We start from the raw sequence: 19,348 nt of genomic DNA, 5'->3' as shown, positions 1-19,348 counted from the left end.
ATCCAGATGTAGAAAAAGCATTTGACAAATCTAAGACCAATTCATAATAAAAACCCTCAGTATTGTTCAGCACTAAAAGGAAACCAAGTGGTGAAAAGACATGGAAGAAACTTAAATGCTCATTACTAAGTGAAAGAAATCAATCTGAGAAGGCTACACACTGTATGATTCCAACTGTATGATATTCTGGAAAAGGCAAACTATGGAAATAATAAAAATGATCAGTAGTTACCAGGGGTGAGCAGGGTAGGGGGAGGAAGATGAATAGGTAGAGCACAGAGGATTTTTAGGGCAGTGAAAATACACTGTTTGATATTATGATAGTGGATATATGTCATTATATATTTGTCCAAACCCATTGAATGTAAAACACCAGAAATAAACTCTTAAGTAAACAGTAGACTCTGGGTGATTATGATGTATCAATGTAGGTTCATCCTTGGCAACAAATGTACCATCCTAGTGAGTGATGTTGGTAATGGGGGAAGCTATACATGTGTGGGGGCAGGGAACATACAGGGAATCTCTGTACCTTCCTCTCAATTTTATTGTAAACTTAAAACTTCTCTTTTAAAAAGTCTTTTAAAAGGTTGCACCTTAAGTCTAGAGATTCTCATACCATGAAAGGTGTGAGGGACAGGAGACTTAGAAGAGAGATCAGCCAAGACAAGTCCCCTATCTCCTGGGCTCATTGATGGAGTTATTGGAAGAAGTGCTTCCATAGCTTGAATACTTGTATGGGAATTTTCATATTCTCTCTCTCTGTCTCTCTGTTTCTCTTTCTATCTACCTATGTATCAACATCTATCATCTATCTATCTATCTATCTATCTATCTATCTATCTATCTATCTATCATCATCATCTATCCATCTCTTTCTCACTCTAAGTGGAATTCTCATAAAATACATATGATGTTATGCCTACATATGTTCCAAATTTTATAATTATTCATTCTCAGATGTAACACATATGTTCCAGGTGGTGACTAGAAGGTCACCTTGGGGCAGGCCCATCTTCACCCACCTGATTCAATGAAGAGTGTTCATATGTGGGATACAGAAAGGATTTAACTGTAAAATTTTTGATCTATAATGTGAATTAATCATAGAGACCAGAACTTTGATGATCAGAGAACCTAGTCAAATGTGGTCCTTTCATGAGAAAGCTGGCGCTGATCAATTTGTATTGATAGTATGAAGAAATGGGACAAGTCTACGAGAAGTGGCTGCAGTAAACTAGGTTATTGTATCCCTGTTTGTGCTTACAGCTGTTTGTAAAAGCTTCTTCTTGACCAGGTCTGGACTGGAATATGACTCCCAGGATGTAGGAAATAACATATGGTTATACATGTCTTGTCATGCTGCCAACCAAGGGAACTTTGCTGAATTTGTTTGCCTCAAGACCCTGGGAGCCACAGCTATGGTAGGGAATGAGTCTGTTGTACTCAGAACTTTCCCATATTTTCTTTTTCCTATTTTAGAGCTCCACTACCTGACCCCCTTACCCAGTCACCAGCCTGCAAATGTGCAGAGATGAGTCAGTCTAAGAGCTCACTTGCTGAGAGGCTCTTGCCTCCTGACCACATGTAGAATAATAGCCTTGCTCTCTAAGCACCTAATGTGAGCTACACACAGCTCTAGGCCACTTGGCAAAATGGCCACCTGGTCAAATTGAGGCAGAAGATAGGAGGGCTCCAGGTTAGGCATTTACAGTCAGCCTCCTCTTTGCTCTTCAAAATAGAAATAACAACAGAAACAGGGTAAATGTGGACACCTTAAGATAACAGTCATAGCAGGAACAGAGAGCGGCTAAACCCTGTTTGAGTAAAGGATTAAGAGGCCACATATTTCCCCTCCTTGGGGCAAGGGAGACACTGCACATGCATAGAAAGTCTCCTTTGGGGGTCAAAAGGCAGGGGACACCAGACCATAATAAGTGTTAACATCCCCCCCGCCAGACACCCTTGCGCTGAAATCCATCTTGGTTGAGGAATGCGTGCGCACACAGGGGAGGGTCCTGAGACAAATCAGTCATAGGGGAAAAACAAGACAATTGGCTAGAGGGAAGACAAAGACCCGGAAAACTGCCCCCCTTATTAATGATTTAAACTTCCCAAAGGCGCGACTCTCGCTACTCTTGCTGAGTTTGCCTGTGCATCTTTCCGCATGTATTCTGCTTTTCCAACAAATGCTTTACTTTTCTCTTCACCTTCCTCTTCCTTGTCAGAATTTTCTTGTCCCGGGCGACCAGGTTTTGATTCCCAATCAGGGAACTAAGATCTTGCTTCTAGCTACTGCTCACTCATTGCTGAGTGCGTCTGAAATCAAAATTAACATAGCAGAGACCCAACAGTCACAGCTGAGTAGACATCTTCAGGCTGGGCCACTTAGATTCTTTCTCTGAGGGATGTGGAATTGAACACAAAGATACAGGCCAGTAACAGGCAGACCATGCAGACCTGAGCTGACACTTGCAGATGGGAACTCCAGAACATCTGTTTGCAGAGAGAAGGAAATGAAACAAATGTGTTAGAGGAGGGGAGAGAGAGATATTGAGAAAGAAAGAAATGGAGCTGTTGACTGCCAAGGCTTTTGAGAGATTCCTGGCTCTCAGCTCCAACTCTTATGAGAACTCACTTTCTCTTGGATGTATTTTTTTAATCAGTATTTATTGAGTATTATCATAAGTCAGGCCCTATTCTAGGGCCAGGTATACAGCAGTCTCTGTCCTCCTGATGCTTCCTTTCTAGCAGGTTCTGGGAGAAACAGCCATTCCTTTTAATGTCTTTCTTTGCTTGAGTGAGCCCAAGTGGGTTTCTGTTGACCACCCTCAAGAGATCTTGCACTAAGATCAGGTTGGTATTGCTTTTCCTGTTCTACAGATAAACACTCAGAACTCTGAGGGGATGAAATAAATTGCCCAAGTTCACCCAGAGGCAGAGCTAGGCTTTTAGGGCAGCACATCAGATCTGAAGCCTCAGCACTTCATGCTGTTCCCATCACCTCCCAATGGATGAAGTCATCCATTTTACCAGAGGATTTCAGGACTCTGCACCCAGAGGTAGCCCCTGGGGTCAGTAGCAAAGATCCCAAGGGGTGCATACAGAGAAAGATCTGCTCATAGAAACACACTCTTGAAGGCGTTTAAGTACTTTTTGACATTGGATTCTCACAACAGCCCTGCTGGAACTACAGGACAGGCATTCACTCACTTTTATAGTTGGGGAAACCCTGAACTAAGAGCCATCAGGTGACTTGCTCAAAATCACAGAGTTGGTGAAAAAGGAGGCAGGACTCCACCCAAGACTCTTAGTCTATGTTTTTTTCACTACTCAGCTACGATTTTAAATCTATACCAACTATTTTACTTTATCTCATCATATGACCCCCTCCTCTCTTTGGGCTCTTTGCCATTTCTTCTCTGCCTAGTCTTTACCCATGAACTACCACCCAGCTTCTCAACTGTTTCCTACCTCCTACCCATCCTCACTGAACTCACACACTCTCTCTCTCAACATGTTCAAAAGCAAACACTTTATATTGCCCCATCACCTAAATCATTTCACTCGGGCACAACCCAACCCAGTTAAGTGTCACCATCTCCAACCCAAAGACCAGGCTAAACCCTGGAGTCAGCCTTGTCTTCAGTGCTCTTCCACTCCATTAGCAACATGTCAATATCTTGTGCAAAATTTCTGTCCAATCCAAGTACTTCCACTGCTGTGACTGCAACCTAGTCCTGTGTCAATTGGATGACTGCAGTGGCCTCCAGACTAATCTTTCTGCTTTCTGAATTGTGACCTCAGGTTCTATTCTGTAAACTGCAGTGAGAGAGATCCCCATATACTCTTTGGATGAAAGCCAGACTCAGGAGAGTCACCCAGGGCTCCTGTTTAATTGCTGATTCCCAGGACTTGAGCCTAACTAATACCCCAAGTTGGAGTTGCTAAGGAAGGGGCCAGGGATTGTCATTTAATGAGCTCTCAGGTGATTTGTGTGCATACTAAATGTTGAGAACTATTGAGGGTTCTGACAAATGAAGAGGAAGGTTCGTCAAGGGCATGGGCTGGGAGCTCCCCTGGGGCCCTTTAGCTGCTGAATGGAGCCAAAATCTAAGCTCTGGGGTGGAAGTTGAGAAGTAGTTGAGGGTCAGGAGCCCATGTTAAAGACTTGGCTTTGCCACTTCCTACATATGGGGCCTCAAGCTGTGGAGCCCTCAACTGGAACCCCAAGTTCCTAGTCACAAAATGAGATAATGACACCTGCCTGGTAGGGCTATTGTAAGGATTAATAAATACCTTCACTGTTTACCCAGCACTTAACACAGGAACTAAATACCTCACAAATGTGGGACATTATGGTAATTAGTGATGTGTCTCCCTGGAAACATCAGTTATTTTCTGGTTGATGGATTTATACAACTTGAAGGCCAAATGTGGCTCCCCTGCGGAATGTTTATCTTATTCCCAACAGGAGAACATTATTCTTCTGGTACCTTCTCCTTATACACACAGACAAATACACACACACACACACACACACACCCCTAATATATATATATATATATATATATATATATATATATCCCACCTAATTCACACATACACACACCGCAGTCTTCATCAACATTCCTGGATGTTACTCTTCTTCTACCCCCCCAGTACTGTTTACTGTCTTATTCACAAGGAATTTTTTTTTTTGCCTCTACCATTTCCTGTGTCAACTACAAATTGGCACTTGCCATTGGCACTTGCCATCTAACTCTACAAGGATTAAATCATGTGCTACTGTAGCTGCTGACTTTGAATACGCCCTGAAAGGAGTTCAGGGTAGAGAGAAGAAATGAGGCACTATGTGTTCTGGGGAAAACTGGCAGAACAGGTCTTCAGATAGTTAGATTTTTTCAAAAAATAGTCTTAGAAGTTTTCTTACCAAGATAGTACCAAGCTTTTAAACACATTAAACACATCAACATTAAAAGCCAAGGAGATCTAGAATATTTTCATCTTGCAAAACTGAAACTCTATACAAATGGAACAAAAACTGATAAATGGTACATTAAAAATGGTTGAGAGGATAAATTTTATATTATGTCTTTTGTTTTTTATCACAATTAAAAAAAAAAGCTCACTGTGTGTGCTTATCCCCCCAGATCTAGTGCTACTGAATACCTCCTGGACTCAGTGCCCCACATACCACTGGAACTGGTGCCACTGCATGCTCATGGAACTGGTACCCCCACATGTCTCCAGAACTAGTGCAGGACCTGGCACTGGCATGGACCCTACTCAGCTGGTAGCCTTGTGCAAACCTGCAGGTAAATGTCTTTCCACACCAAAGCCAGACTGCTAAGACTGGAAGAGGTAACTCCCTCAAATGCACAGAAGCCAATGAAAGCTTACCTGGAACATGAAAAAGCAGGGAAACATGATACCACTAAAGAAACAAAATACATTTCCAGTAACTGATCCCAAAGAAAGGAAGATCTAGAAATAATCTGATAAAGAATTAGAAATAATTGTTTTAAAGAAGCTCAGCTCCATAGAATGGGAAGATATGGTACATACTGGAAGGATATATTTACAAAAGACACATCTGATAAAGGTCTGTTACCTGAAACACACAAAGAACTCTTAAAATACAACAGACAACCCAATTAAAAAATAAGCCAAAGACCTTATTAGACACTTCACCAAAGAAAATATCCAGATGGCAAATAAGTATAAGAAAAGATGCGCCACATCCCAAATGTCATCAGGAAAATGCAAATTAACACAATAATGAGATACCACTACATACCTATTAGACTAGCCAAAATCTGGGATACTGACAACAGCAAGTGCTGAAGAGAATGTGGAGCAGCAGGAACATTCATACATTGCTGGTGGGAATACAAAATGGTACAGTCACTCTGAAAGACACTTTGTCAGTTTCTTATATAACTAAACATATTCTTACCATACAATCCAACAATTGCACTCCTTGGTATTTACCCAAATGAGTTGAAAACATATGTTCACACAAAAACCTGCACACAAATGTTTATTGCAGATTTATTCATAATTGACTAAACTTGGAAGCAACCAAGATGTTCTTCAGTCTGTATATGGGTAAATATACTGTGGTATATCCATATCATGCAATATTATTAAGCACTAAAAGCAAATGAGCTCTCAAGCTATGAAAAGACATAGAAGAAACTTAAATGCATGTTACTCAGTGAAAGATGCCACTCTGAGAAGGTACCATACTGTATAATTTCAACTATATGGCATTCTAGAAAAGGCAAAACTATGGAGACAATAAAAAGATCAGTGGTTACCAGGGATTGGGGTTGGGAAGTAAAGGATGAATAGGCAGAGCACAGAGGATCTTTAGGACAGTAAAAATACTGTGGATGATATTATGGTGATGGATATATGTCGTACATTTATTCAAGTCCTTTGAATATATACCACCAAGAATAAAGTAAACTATGGACACTAGGTGATTGTTATGTGTCAATGTAGGTTCATCCTTAGTAAAAAATGGACCATTTTGGTGAGTGATTCTGATAATGAGAAAGCCCAAACCTGTGGGGACAGAGCTATATGGGAAATATCTGTATCTTACTCTCAATTCTGCTGTGAAATTACAGCTGTTCTCAAAAAAATGTATTTAAAAACAGATGAGAAGGAATTATCTCAGTGAACTACAAGAGAACACAGAGAGACAAATCAATAAAATCAGGAAAACAATACATAAAAATATTGTTGAGAAGTTCAACAAAGAGATAGAAAGCGTAGAGAAAAAGAACCAAACAAATTCTGGAGATGCAGAATTTCACAATGAATGAAATCAAAAATTCAGTACAGAAGTCCCCTACATACAGATGAGTTCCATTCCAAGAGCACGTCTGTAAGTCCAATTTGTTCCTAAGTCCAAAAAAGTTAGCCTAGGTACCCAACTAACACAATCAGATATATAGTACTGTACTGTAATAGGTTTATAACACTTTTCACACAAATAATACATAAAAAACACAAAAACTAAAGAAAACATTTTTAATCTTACAGTACAGTATCTCAAAAAGTACTGTAGTGTAGTACCACAGCTGGCATACAGGGGCTGGCATCAAGTGAACAGGTAAAAAGAGTTACTGACTGGAGGAGGGAGAGGATTTGGGAGATGGTAGAGCTGAAGGATCATCAGCAATAGGAAATGGAGGTCAAACTGCAATTTCACTCACACCTGACATTGACGGCACAGGTTCTGGTTCCTTGCTGGATTCAATTCCATCTACCCTCTTGAGAAAACAATCCAGCGATGTCTGGGTAGTAGCTGTTCTTTTGCTCATCATAGATGACACGGTAGCACTGGATTGCATTCTGAGCAGCTGCTGAAACTTTTGTGTACCATTCTACATTTGGGTCCTGTGCCTCAAAATTATCCTTCCAAAAATCGTTGCAATGTTGTCCCTGATTCATCACTCACCTTTACTGCCTGACGAAAAGTGTGATGTAAATATTTCTTGAAAGTTGCTATAACTCCCTGGTCCATAGGTTGGATGAGCGACGTAGTATTTGGTGGCAGATGCAGTACTTTGACAATGGGATGAAAGTCATCCATGAATGGGATATGGCCTGGAGCATTGTCGAGCAGCAAAAGAGTGTTGAATGGGATGTCCTTCTCCAAGAAATATTTCTCTACCTCCAGGATAAAGTGATGGAAAAACCAGTCCTGGAAAATGGCCTGTGTAACCCAGGCTTTGGGGTTACTCTTCCACACAACAGGAAGAGAGCCCTTGACTATGATTTTAAGGGCTCTTGGGTTCTCTGAATGATAAACTAAGAGACACTGCAGCTTCATATCGCTGGAAGCATTGCCACCAAGCAACCAAGTTAGCCTATCCTTTGCTGCTTTATAGCCTGACATCACATTTTCCTCCTCACTGATGTAACTACAGTCTGGCATCCTCTTCCAGTACAGTCCTGTCTCATCCACATTAAAAACCTGCTTGGGTAAATATGTGCCTTCATCAATAATTTCTCAAAGCGTTTCAGGAAATTCCCTGGCAGATATTGTATCTGCACCCACTGCCTCACCACTTAATTGTGAAGCTTGGCTCTAGCCTTGAACCAATGAAACCAGACATGGCTGGCAATAAAAGAAGTGCCCTCTGATTCTTCATCATGTTTCTTCTTCAAATCTTCATAAAGCCTTTTAGTTTTCTCTTGAATCAGCATTAAACTGAGCAGTACTTGATGCTGATCCTGCATCCACGCATTGAGAAGTTTCTCCATCTCCTCCATCACTTTCCCACTGTTCTTTGATATTATTGTTGACATCGTCAGCACAGCAGACTTCACATGTCCCATGATCTTGTCCTTGTTCTTTAGAATTGTGCCGAAGGTTGAATGATTCAGGTTATAAGAACAAGCAATGTCTACCATCTTTTCACCGTGCTCCACTCCCTCAATTATTTTCAACCTTTGTTTCCACCGTTATGGCTTGGCACTTCTTAGCAGTACCAGCTACATCACCACTACTTTTACGCTTGCTTCCAGACATCCTGGGCTTGAAATAAAGATACTGTACTACTGTACTATATAAAGTACTGTACAGTAAAGTACACAAAAGCCCAACAACTTGTAGGAGATGCATGCACGTGACAATGGACGCCATACACATGAACTAACTTACGTGATTGGACATGTGAACACATGTTCACATCTTTGAAAGTTTGCAACTTGAAGGTTCATATGTAGGGGGCTTACTATAAAGTGTAAAGTGCTTCAAAGCAGGTTCAATCAAGCAGAAGAAAGAATCAGCAAACTCAAAGATAGTTGAAAGTTTCCAGTCAGAGGAGAAAAAACAGTAAAAAGGTGTGAATAAAGTCTACGTGATTTATGATACAAGCTTAAATGAACCAATATACACATTATGAGATGCTCAGAAGGAGAGAAGAGATAGAAAGTAGCAGAAAGCTTATTTAAAGAAAGAATTACTGAAAACTTCCCATATCTGTGGAAGGAAATACACATCCAGATTCAAGAAGGGATCCCACATAGGCTGAAAATAAAAAGGTCTACGCTGATACACAGTATAATTAAATTGTCAGAAGTCAAAGATAAAGAGAGAATTTTGAAAGCAGCAAGAACAAAGTGACTCATCACATATAAGTGAACCCACCATAAATGTATCAGTGGATTTCTCCTAGTAGGCCAGGAGACAGTGGAAGAATATATTCAAGGTACTGAAAGAAAAACAAAACAAAAAAACCTGTTAACCAAGAATAGTATACGTGACAAAACTATTCTTTAAAAATCGAGGGGCTTCCCTGGTGGCGCAGTGGTTGAGAGTCCGCCTGCCCATGCAGGGGACACGGGTTCGTGCCCCGGTCCGGGAGGATCCCACATGCAGTGGAGAGGCTGGGCCCGTGAGCCATGGCCACTGGGCCTGTGCGTCTGGAGCCTGTGCTCCGCAATGGGAGAGGCCACAACAGTGAGAGGCCCGTGTACCACAAAAAAAAAAAAAAAAAAAAAAAAAAAATCGAGAGACAAAAATATTTTCCCAACAAAAACTGAGGAAGTTAATCACCATTAGACCTGCCTTCCAAGAAATGCTTAAGGGAATTCTTCAAACTGAAACAAAAACACACTAAACAGCAACATGAAAGCACAAATATCAGTGGTAAAGTTAAATACACAGACAAATACAGAATAATGTAACACTGTAATGGTGGCATGTATATTATTTTTAACCTTAATATAAAAGTTAAAAGAAAAAAGTGTTAATTGAAGTACAGTATAAAAAGAAGTAAACTGACTATAAGAACAAAATATGTACAGGATGGGGTAAAAGTGTAGAGTTTTTAATGCAATTGAAATTAAGCTGTTATCAGCTTAAAACAGACAATTATAGCAAGATATTTTATGTAAGTTTTAAGGTAAACACAAAGAAATAACCTATAATGGATACATAAAAGATAAACATAAAAGAATCAAATATATCACTTCAATAATTATTAAATCACAAAGAAGGACATCAAGAGAGGAAAACAGAAGCAAAAAACTACAAAGCAGATGAAAACAATTAACAAAATGGCAATAGTAATTTATTACCTATAAATAATTACTTTAAATGTAAATAGATCAAACTACCCAATCAAAAGGCACAGAGTGGCTGAATGGATAAAAAACAAGACCCATCCATATACTGTCTACAAAAGAGTCACTTTAGATTTAAGAACACACATAGGCTGAAAATAAAGGGATGGAAAAAATATTCCATGCAAATGATAACTGAAAGAGGCAGGGCTGCCTATACTTATATCAGACAAACTACACTTTAAGTCCAAACTGTCTCTAGAGATAAACAAGGTCTCTGTATGATAAAAGCATCAATTCAACAGGAGGATATAACAATTGTAGCTATATACACAACAAATATCAGAGCACCTAAATATATAGAGCAAATTTGACAGATCTGAAGGGAGAAGTTTATAGCAATACAATAATAGAAGACTTCATACCCCATTTTCAATAATGGATAGAACATCTAGACAGAAAATCAATAAGGAAACAATTGACTTGAACAACACTATGGACCAAATGGTTATAATAGACATATGTAGAATTTCTCTCCAACATCAGAAGAATACACACTCTTTTCAAGCACACACGGATCATTCTTCAGGATGTAACACATGGTAGGTCATAAAACAAGTCTTTAAAAATTCAAGAAAATAAAAAAAATATTCCGAGTATCTTTTCTAAGCACAATGGAAATAGACTAGAAATCAATAGCAGCAAGAAAATGGGAAAATTCATAACAATTTGGATAAACCAGAAGATCTGGATAAATTCCTAGAAACATACACCCTCCTAAAACTTAATCAAAAAGAAATAGAAAACAAATAGGTGAATGACAAATAAAGAGAGGTAAGCAGTAATCAAAAACCTCCTAACAAAGCAACCCCAGGACTAGAAGTCTTCATGAGAGAATTCCACCAAAATTCAAAGAAGTATTAATACCAATCTTTCCTAAACTTTTTCAAAACATTGAAGAAGGAACACTTCTAAATTCATTTTATGAGACCAGCATCACACTGATACCAAAGTCATACAAGCACATCACAAGATTTAAAAATACAGGCCAATATCTTGTTGAACATAGATACAAAAATCCTCCATAAAATACCACCAAACAGAATTCAACCGGACACTGAAAGGATTATACACCATGACCAAGTGGAATTTATCCCTGGCATGCAAGAATGGTTCAACATACACAAACCAACCAATAAGATACAGCATAATATTGGAATGAAAGATAAAAATCACATAATAATCTTAACGTGTACACAAAAATCATATCACAAAATTCAACATCCATTCATGATAAAAAACTCTCAACAAATAGGCATAGAAGGAACTTACCTCAACACAACAAAGGCCTTATATGAAACGTCCATAACTAACATCATAATCAGTCAGGAAAAACTGAAAGCTTTTCCTTTAATATTCAGTACAAGGCAGGGATACCCATTCTCACTACTTCTATTCAATATAGTACAGGAAGTCCTAATCAGAGGAATTAGGCAAGAAAAAGAGAAAAACAGCATCCAAATCAGAAAGGAAGAAGTAAAATCATCTCTCTGCAAATGACATCATATGTGTGCAAAACTTTAAAGATTCATCAAAAAACTGTTAGAATTAATAAATGAATTCAGTAAAGTTGCTGGATACAAATTCAACATTCAAAAATCAGTAGTGTTTCTATATACAAACAATCTGAAAGAGAAATTTAAAAAAATACCATTCACAATAGCATCAAAAAGAATAAAATATTTAGAAATAAACTTAAGAGGTGAAAGACTTGTACTCTGAAAATTATAAAACATAAGAAAATTAAAGACACAGATGAATGGAAACACATCTTGTATTCATGAATTGGAAGAAGTAATATTAGTAAAATGGCCATACTATCCCCAAAGATCTACAGATTCAATGCAATCCCTATCAAAACCCCTATCAAATCCCAAATGAATTCCTTACAGATGTAGAAAAAAAACCCCTAAAATTCATATGTAACCACAAAAGACCCAGAAGCCTTGGGTCTTTTTATAAAGAAAAAGCCTTGGGTATATTAAGACATATTTCTTAATATAACCAAAGCAATATTAAGAAAGAAAAACAAAAATGAAGGCATCATATATTCAAATTATATTACAAATTGTATTACAGAGGGACAGTAATCAAAACATGGTATGTAACAAAGTATGGTACAGGCATTAAAAAAAAAGACTCATAGACCAGTGGAACAGAATAGAGAGGCCAAAAATAAAACCATGCCCATATGGTCAACTGATCTTCACTCTGGGTGCCAAGAACATACAATGGGGAAAGGAGAGTCTCTTCAACAAACAGTGTTGGGAAACCTGTATATCCACATGAAGAATAAAATTGAACCCTTAATAATAAACTCAAAATGGGTTGAAGACTTAAACGTAAGACTTGAAACTGTGAAGCTACTAGAAGAAAACATAGGGAGTAACCTCCTTGTTATTGGTCTTGGCAATGATTTTGGGATTTGACATCAAAAGCCCAAGCAACAAAAGTAAAAATAGACAAGTGAGATTGTGCCTCAAAGAAAAAGCTCTGCACAGCAAAGGTATAAATCAAGAGAATGGGAGAAAATATTTGGAAACCATATATCTGGTAAGGGGTTATTATCAAAAATATATAAGAAATCCATACAACTCAATAGCCAAAAACCCCACCTGATTAAAAAATGGGCAAAGGACCTGAATAGACATTTCTCAAATAAGACATAAAAGTGGCCAACAGGTATATGAAAGGGGCTCAGTATCACTAATCATCAGGAAATGAAAATCAAAACCACAATGAGGTATCACCTCACACCTGTTAGGATGGCCATTATCAAAAAGGCAAATGCTGGGAATTCCCTGGTGGTCCAGTGGTTAAGACTCCGTGTTTCCACTGCCAGTGGCCCAGGTTCAATCCCTCGTGGGGGAAGTAAGATCCCTCAAGTCACACAGTGCAGAAAAGAAAAAAAAAAGACAAATGCTAACAAGTCTGGGGAAGGCTATGGAAAAAAAGGAACCCTTGTACAGTGTTGCTGGAAATGTAACTTGGTGCAGCCACTATGGAAAACATTATGAAGTTTCCTTTAAAAAATTAAAAATAGAATCACCATTTGATCCAGTGGTTTCACTTCAGGGTATATATCCAAAGGAAATGAAATCAGTATCTCAGAGAGGTATCTGCACTCCCATGTTCTTTGTAGTCTTTAAGAAGAAATAAATCATGCCATTTATGACAACAGAAATGAACATAGAGGGCATTATGCTAAGTGAAATTAACAAGACACAGAAAGACAAATACAGCATTATCTCACTTATATGTGTAATCGAAAGTAATCAAATTTATACAAGCAGAGAGTAGAATGGTGCTTTCCAGGGCCTGAGGAAAGGGAAGTGAGGAGATATTTGTCAAAGAGTACAAGGTTTCAGTTATACAAGCTAAGTTCTGGAGATCTAATGTACAGCAATGTGACTACAGTTAACAATGTTATATACTTGAAAATTGTTAAAAGGGTAGGTTTTAAGGGTTCTCACCACACACACACACACACACACACACACACACACACACACAAAGAAAACAGAACTATGTGAGGTGATGGACATATTAATTAGCTTGATTGTGATGATTACTTCACAATGTATATGCACATCAAAACATCAAGCTGGGGCTTCCCTGGTGGCGCAGTGGTTGAGAGTCTGCCTGCTGATGCAGGGGACATGGGTTCGTGCCCCAGTCTGGGAGGATCCCATATGCCGTGGAGCGGCTGGGCCCATGAGCTGTGGTCGCTGAGCCTGCCCGTCCGGAGCCTGTGCTCCGCAACGGGAGAGGCCACAACAGTGAGAGGCCCGCATACCGCAAAAAAAAAAAAAAAAAAAAAAAAAAATCAAGCTGTACACCTTAATTAATATACACAATTTTTGTCAATTATACTTCAATAAAGCTGAAGTAATTTAAAAATAATTACTTGGACCCCTAAAGGAAATGAGAGCAATCAAGAACTCTAATACAAGATATGAAAGATGAGAAGATATGACAAAAATATAATATGAAAAAGAGAAATGGCAAAGAAAAGGCAAGAAATTAAGGGAAAGAAAACATCATTGGAAAACTTAAACAGCATTTGAAGCAGTGAGAAAAAGGGGAAAATTAGAAAAAACAAAATCCATAATATACAGGACAGGCTTTAAAAAATTGCACAGAAATAAAGAAGAAAGGGTCAATGAAAAGAAAAAGTAAAGAGTAAATGATGGATACAAACAGTAAAATAAACAGAGATCCAATATAGAGCTAATTAGTGTGTCTGAAGAAAGCAACAGAACTTTTTTTTCAAATGTGTTATCCTGAAGTTAGACTTCTGATTTAAAAACACCGTGAACATGGTAAAAAAAATTATCTACCCTCTTGAGGAACAAGGTTAAAGACTACGAAAGCTCCTAAGCAGAAAAATCATGTCTCCTATACTCACATTAGTGATGTTCTGCCTCAGGGCTGCTACCTGAGCTTCACCTCTGCCTAGTTGAAAGAATTCACATGGCTGGGTCATTCTCACCCTTCTATTTTCAAATCTAATGTCAAATTCTCAGAAGCCTTTCCTAACCTTCCTCTATAAAATAGATCTTTGAAATACTATCACTTCATCCTGATTATTTGTTTCTTGAAAATTATGGTTGTGGTGGTTGTTGAAATTTTCAAAACACATTACTATTGTTAATTTTCTGTAACTTACAACTAGAATTTAAGCCCCATGAGGAGGGAGGAACCATGTTTGTCTTGTTCTTCACTGTGTTTCTAGCATCTACTACAGTGATTGGCATATAGTAGGTAGTCAATAAATGTGTTGAATGATAAATGAATGAATAAAAAATAAAATTTTAAGACCAAGCAGCATCAAAACAATAACTTCCTGCTGAAGGGAGTTTTTCTTTATTTGTGTTTGAATTCCTTATCTGTGTGTGAATCTTTTATGACAGAGTTCATATGTTACTTGAACTAAAAGTAGATTTAAAAGTCAAACTAAATAAATGGATAACTTAAAAAATCACAACAGACACCCCATAATCACAGCCTGCATCCCCTAGGCCAGCCTGAGGCAATCTACTTGGTGGTCAAGACATCAAGTCCAGTCCTATCTCCGCCTCTCATATGGTATTTGACTTCTCTGACTCATTTTCTTCACAGAAAAATAAAAGCTGCTACTTACTGGTCTGTGTCTAGGATTAATGGAGTGAGTGTATATAAAGCACTTAGTACTGTGACTGGGGCAGAGCAAAATTAACATGCACCAAACATTTGCTGGGACATTTGCTATACTATATGAAGCTCTTTATATAAATCAGAACCACTTTATGAGGCAGATGTTATTACTACCCCCATTTTTTTTTTTTTTTTTTTTTTTGCGGTATGCGGGCCTCTCACTGTTGTGGCCTCTCCCGTTGTGGAGCACAGGGTCCGGACGCGCAGGCTCTGCGGCCCAGCCGCTCACGGGCCCAGCCGCTCCGCGGCACGTGGGATCTTCCCGGACCGGGGCACGAACCCGTGTCCCCTGATCGGCAGGCGGACTCTCAACCACTGCGCCACCAGGGAAGCCCACTACCCCCATTTTAAGGATGAGAAAACTGAGGCACATAATTAAATAGCCCACTGCTGATAAAGTGTTGTGTTGAGATTTAGACTCTGGCACCCTGATTCCAATGCTGTGCTCTTTCTTTTTTTTAATTTTTAAATTTAATTTTATTTATTTTTTTATACAGCAGGTTCTTATTAGTCATCAATTTTATACACATCAGTGTATACATGTCAATCACAATCGCCCAATTCAGCACACCACCATCCCCACCCCAACGTGGCTTTCCCCCCTTGGTGTTCATACGTTTGTTCTCTACATCTGTGTCTCAAATTCTGCCCTGAAAACCGGTTCATCTGTACCATTTTTCTAGGTTCCACATATATGCATTAATATATGATATTTGTTTTTCTCTTTCTGACTTACTTCACTCTGTATGACAGTCTCTAGATCCATCCATGTCTCAACAAAAGACCCAATTTTGTTCCTTTTTATGGTTGAGTAATATTCCATTGTATATATGTACCACATCTTCTTTATCCATTCATCTGTTGATGGGCATTTAGGTTGCTTCCATGACCTGGCTATTGTAAATAGTGCTTCAGTGAACATTGTGGGGCATGTGTCTTTTTGAATTATGGTTTTCTTTGGGTATATGCCCTGTAGTGGGATTGCTGGATCATATGGTAATTCTATTTTTAGTTTTTTAAGGAACTTCCATACTGTTCTCCACAGTGGCTGTATCAATTTACATTCCCACCAACAGTGCAAGAGTGTTCCCTTTTCTCCACACCCTCTCCAGCATTTATTGTTTGTAGATTTTTTGATGATGCCCATTCTAACTGGTGTGAGGTGATACCTCATTGTAGTTTTGATTTGCATTTCTCTAATAATTAGTGATGTTGAGCAGCTTTTCATGTGCTTCTTGCCCATCTGTATGTCTTCTTTGGAGAAATGTCTATTTAGGTCTTCTGCCCATTTTTGGATTGGGTTGTTTGTTTTTTTAATATTGAGCTGCATGAGCTGTTTATATATTTTGGAGATTAATGCTTTGTCTGTTGATTTGTTTGCAAATATTTTCTCCCATTCTGAGGGTTGTCTATTCATCTTGTTTATGGTTTCCTTTGCTCTGCAAAAGCTTTTAAGTTTCATTAGGTCCCATTTGTTTATTTTTGTTTTTATTTCCGTTACTTTAGGAGGTGGATAAAAAAGATCTTGCTGTGATTTATGTCAAAGAGTGATCTTCCTATGTTTTCCTCTAAGAGTTTTATAGTGTCCAGTCATACATTTAGGTCTCTAATCCATTTTGAGTTTATTTTTGTGTATGGTGTTAGAGAGTGTTCTAATTTCATTGTTTTACATGTAGCTGTCCAGTTCTCCCAGCACCACTTATTGAAGAGACTGTTTTTTCTCCATTGTATATCCTTGCCTTGTTTGTCATAGATTAGTTGACCATAGGTGCGTGGGTTTATCTCTGGGCTTTCTATCTTTTTCCATTCATCTATGTTTCTGTTTTTGTGCCAGTACCATATTGTCTTGATTACTGTAGCTTTGTAGTATAGTCTGAAGTCAGGGAGTCTGATTCCTCCAGCTCCGTTTTTTTCCCTCAAGAATGTTTGGCTATTTGGGGTCTTTTGTGTCTCCATACAAATTTTAAGATTTTTTGTTCTAGTTCCATAAAAACTGCCATTGGTAGTTTGATAGGGATTGCATTGAATCTACAGATTGCTTTGGGTAGTATAGTCATTTTCACAATATTGATTCTTCCAATCAAAGAACATGGTATATCTCTCCATCTGTTGGTATCATCTTTAATTTCTTTCATCAGTGTCTTATAGTTTTCTGCACACAGGTCTTTTGTCTCCCTAGGTAGGTTTATTCCTAGGTATTTTATTCTCTTTGTTGCAGTGGTAAATGGGAGTGTTTCCTTAATTTCTCTTTCAGATTTTTCAACATTAGTGTATAAGAATGCAAGGGATTTCTGTGCATCAATTTTGTATCCTACAACTTTACCCAATTCATTGATTAGCTCTAGTAGTTTTCTCCTGGGATCTTTAGGATTCTCTATGTATAGTATCATGTCATCTGCAAACAGTGACAGTTTTACTTCTTCTTTTCCAATTTGTATTCCTTTTATTTCTTTTTCTTCTCTGATTGCCACAGCTAGGACTTCCAAAACTATGTCGAATAATAGTGGCGAGAGTGGACATCCTTTTCTTCTTCCTGATCTTAGAGGAAATGCTTTCAGTTTTTCACCACTGAGAATGATGTTTGCTGTGTGTTTGTCATATATGGCCTTTATTATGTTGAGGTATGCCCACTTTCTGGAGAGTTTTTATCATAAATGGGTGTTGAATTTTGTCAAAAGCTGTTTCTGCATCTATTGAGATGATCATATGGTTTTTCTTCTTCAATTTGTTAATATGGTGTATCACATTGATTGATTTGCATATATTAAAGAATCCTTGCATCCCTGGGATAAATCCCGCTTTATTATGGTGTACAATCCCTTTAAGGTGTTGTTGGATTCTGTTTGCTAGTATTTTGTTGAGGATTTTTGCATCTATATTCATGAGTGATATTGGTCTGTAATTTTCTTTTTTTGTAGTATCTTTGTCTGGTTTTGGTATCAGGGTGATGGGTGGCCTCATAGAATGAGTTTGGGAGTGTTCCTTCCTCCCCAATTTTTGGGAAGAGTTTGAGAAGGATGGGTGTTAGCTCTTCTCTGAATGTTTGATAGAATTCACCTGTGAAGCTGTCTGGTCCTGGACTTTTGTTTGTTGGAAGATTTTAATCACAGTTTCAATTTCAGTGCTTGTGCTTGGTCTGTTCATATTTTCTATTTCTTCCTGGTTCAGTCTTTGAAGCTTATACCTTTGTAAGAATTAGTCCATTTCTTCCAGGTTGTCCATTTTATTGGCATAGAGTTGCTTGTAGTAGTCTCTTAGGATGCTTTGTATTTCTGTGGTGTCTGCTGTAACTTCTCCTTTTTCATATCTAATTTTATTGATTTGAGTGCTCTCCCTCTTTTTCTTGATGAGTCTGGCTAATGGTTTATCAATTTTGTTTATCTTCTCAAAGAATCAGCTTTTAGTTTTATTGGTCTTTGCTATTGTTTTCTTTGTTTCTATTTCAATTATTTCTGCTCTGATCTTTATGATTTCTTTCCTTCTTCTAACCTCGGGTTTTGTTTGTTCTTCTTAGATTGTTTATTTGAGATTTTTCTTGTTTCTTGAGGTAGGCTTGTATAGCTATAAACTTCCCTGTTAGGACTGCTTTTGCTGAATCCCATAGGTTTTGGATCGTCGTGTTTTCATTGTCATTAGTCTCTAGGTATTTTTTTCTTTCCTCTTTGATTTCTTCAGTGATCTCTTAGTTATTTAGTAACGTATCGTTTAACCTCCATGTGTTTGCGGTTTTTACGTTTCTTCCCATGTAATTCATTTCTAATCTCATAACGTTGTGGTCAGAAAAGATGCTTGATATGATTTCAATTTTCTTAAATTTACTGAGGCTTGATTTTTGACCCAAGATATGATCTATCCTGGAGAATGTTCCATGCGCACTTGAGAAGAAAGTGTAATCTGCTGTTTTTGGATGGAATGTCCTATAAATATCAATTAAGTCTATCTTGTTTAATGTATTATTTAAAGCTTGTGTTTCCTTATTTATTTTCATTTTGGATGATCTGTC

The sequence above is a fragment of the Delphinus delphis genome, chromosome 20, assembly GCF_949987515.2.
Source record: "Delphinus delphis chromosome 20, mDelDel1.2, whole genome shotgun sequence".
NCBI classification, from domain to species: domain Eukaryota; kingdom Metazoa; phylum Chordata; class Mammalia; order Artiodactyla; family Delphinidae; genus Delphinus; species Delphinus delphis.
This window is presented reverse-complemented; position numbering follows the sequence as displayed.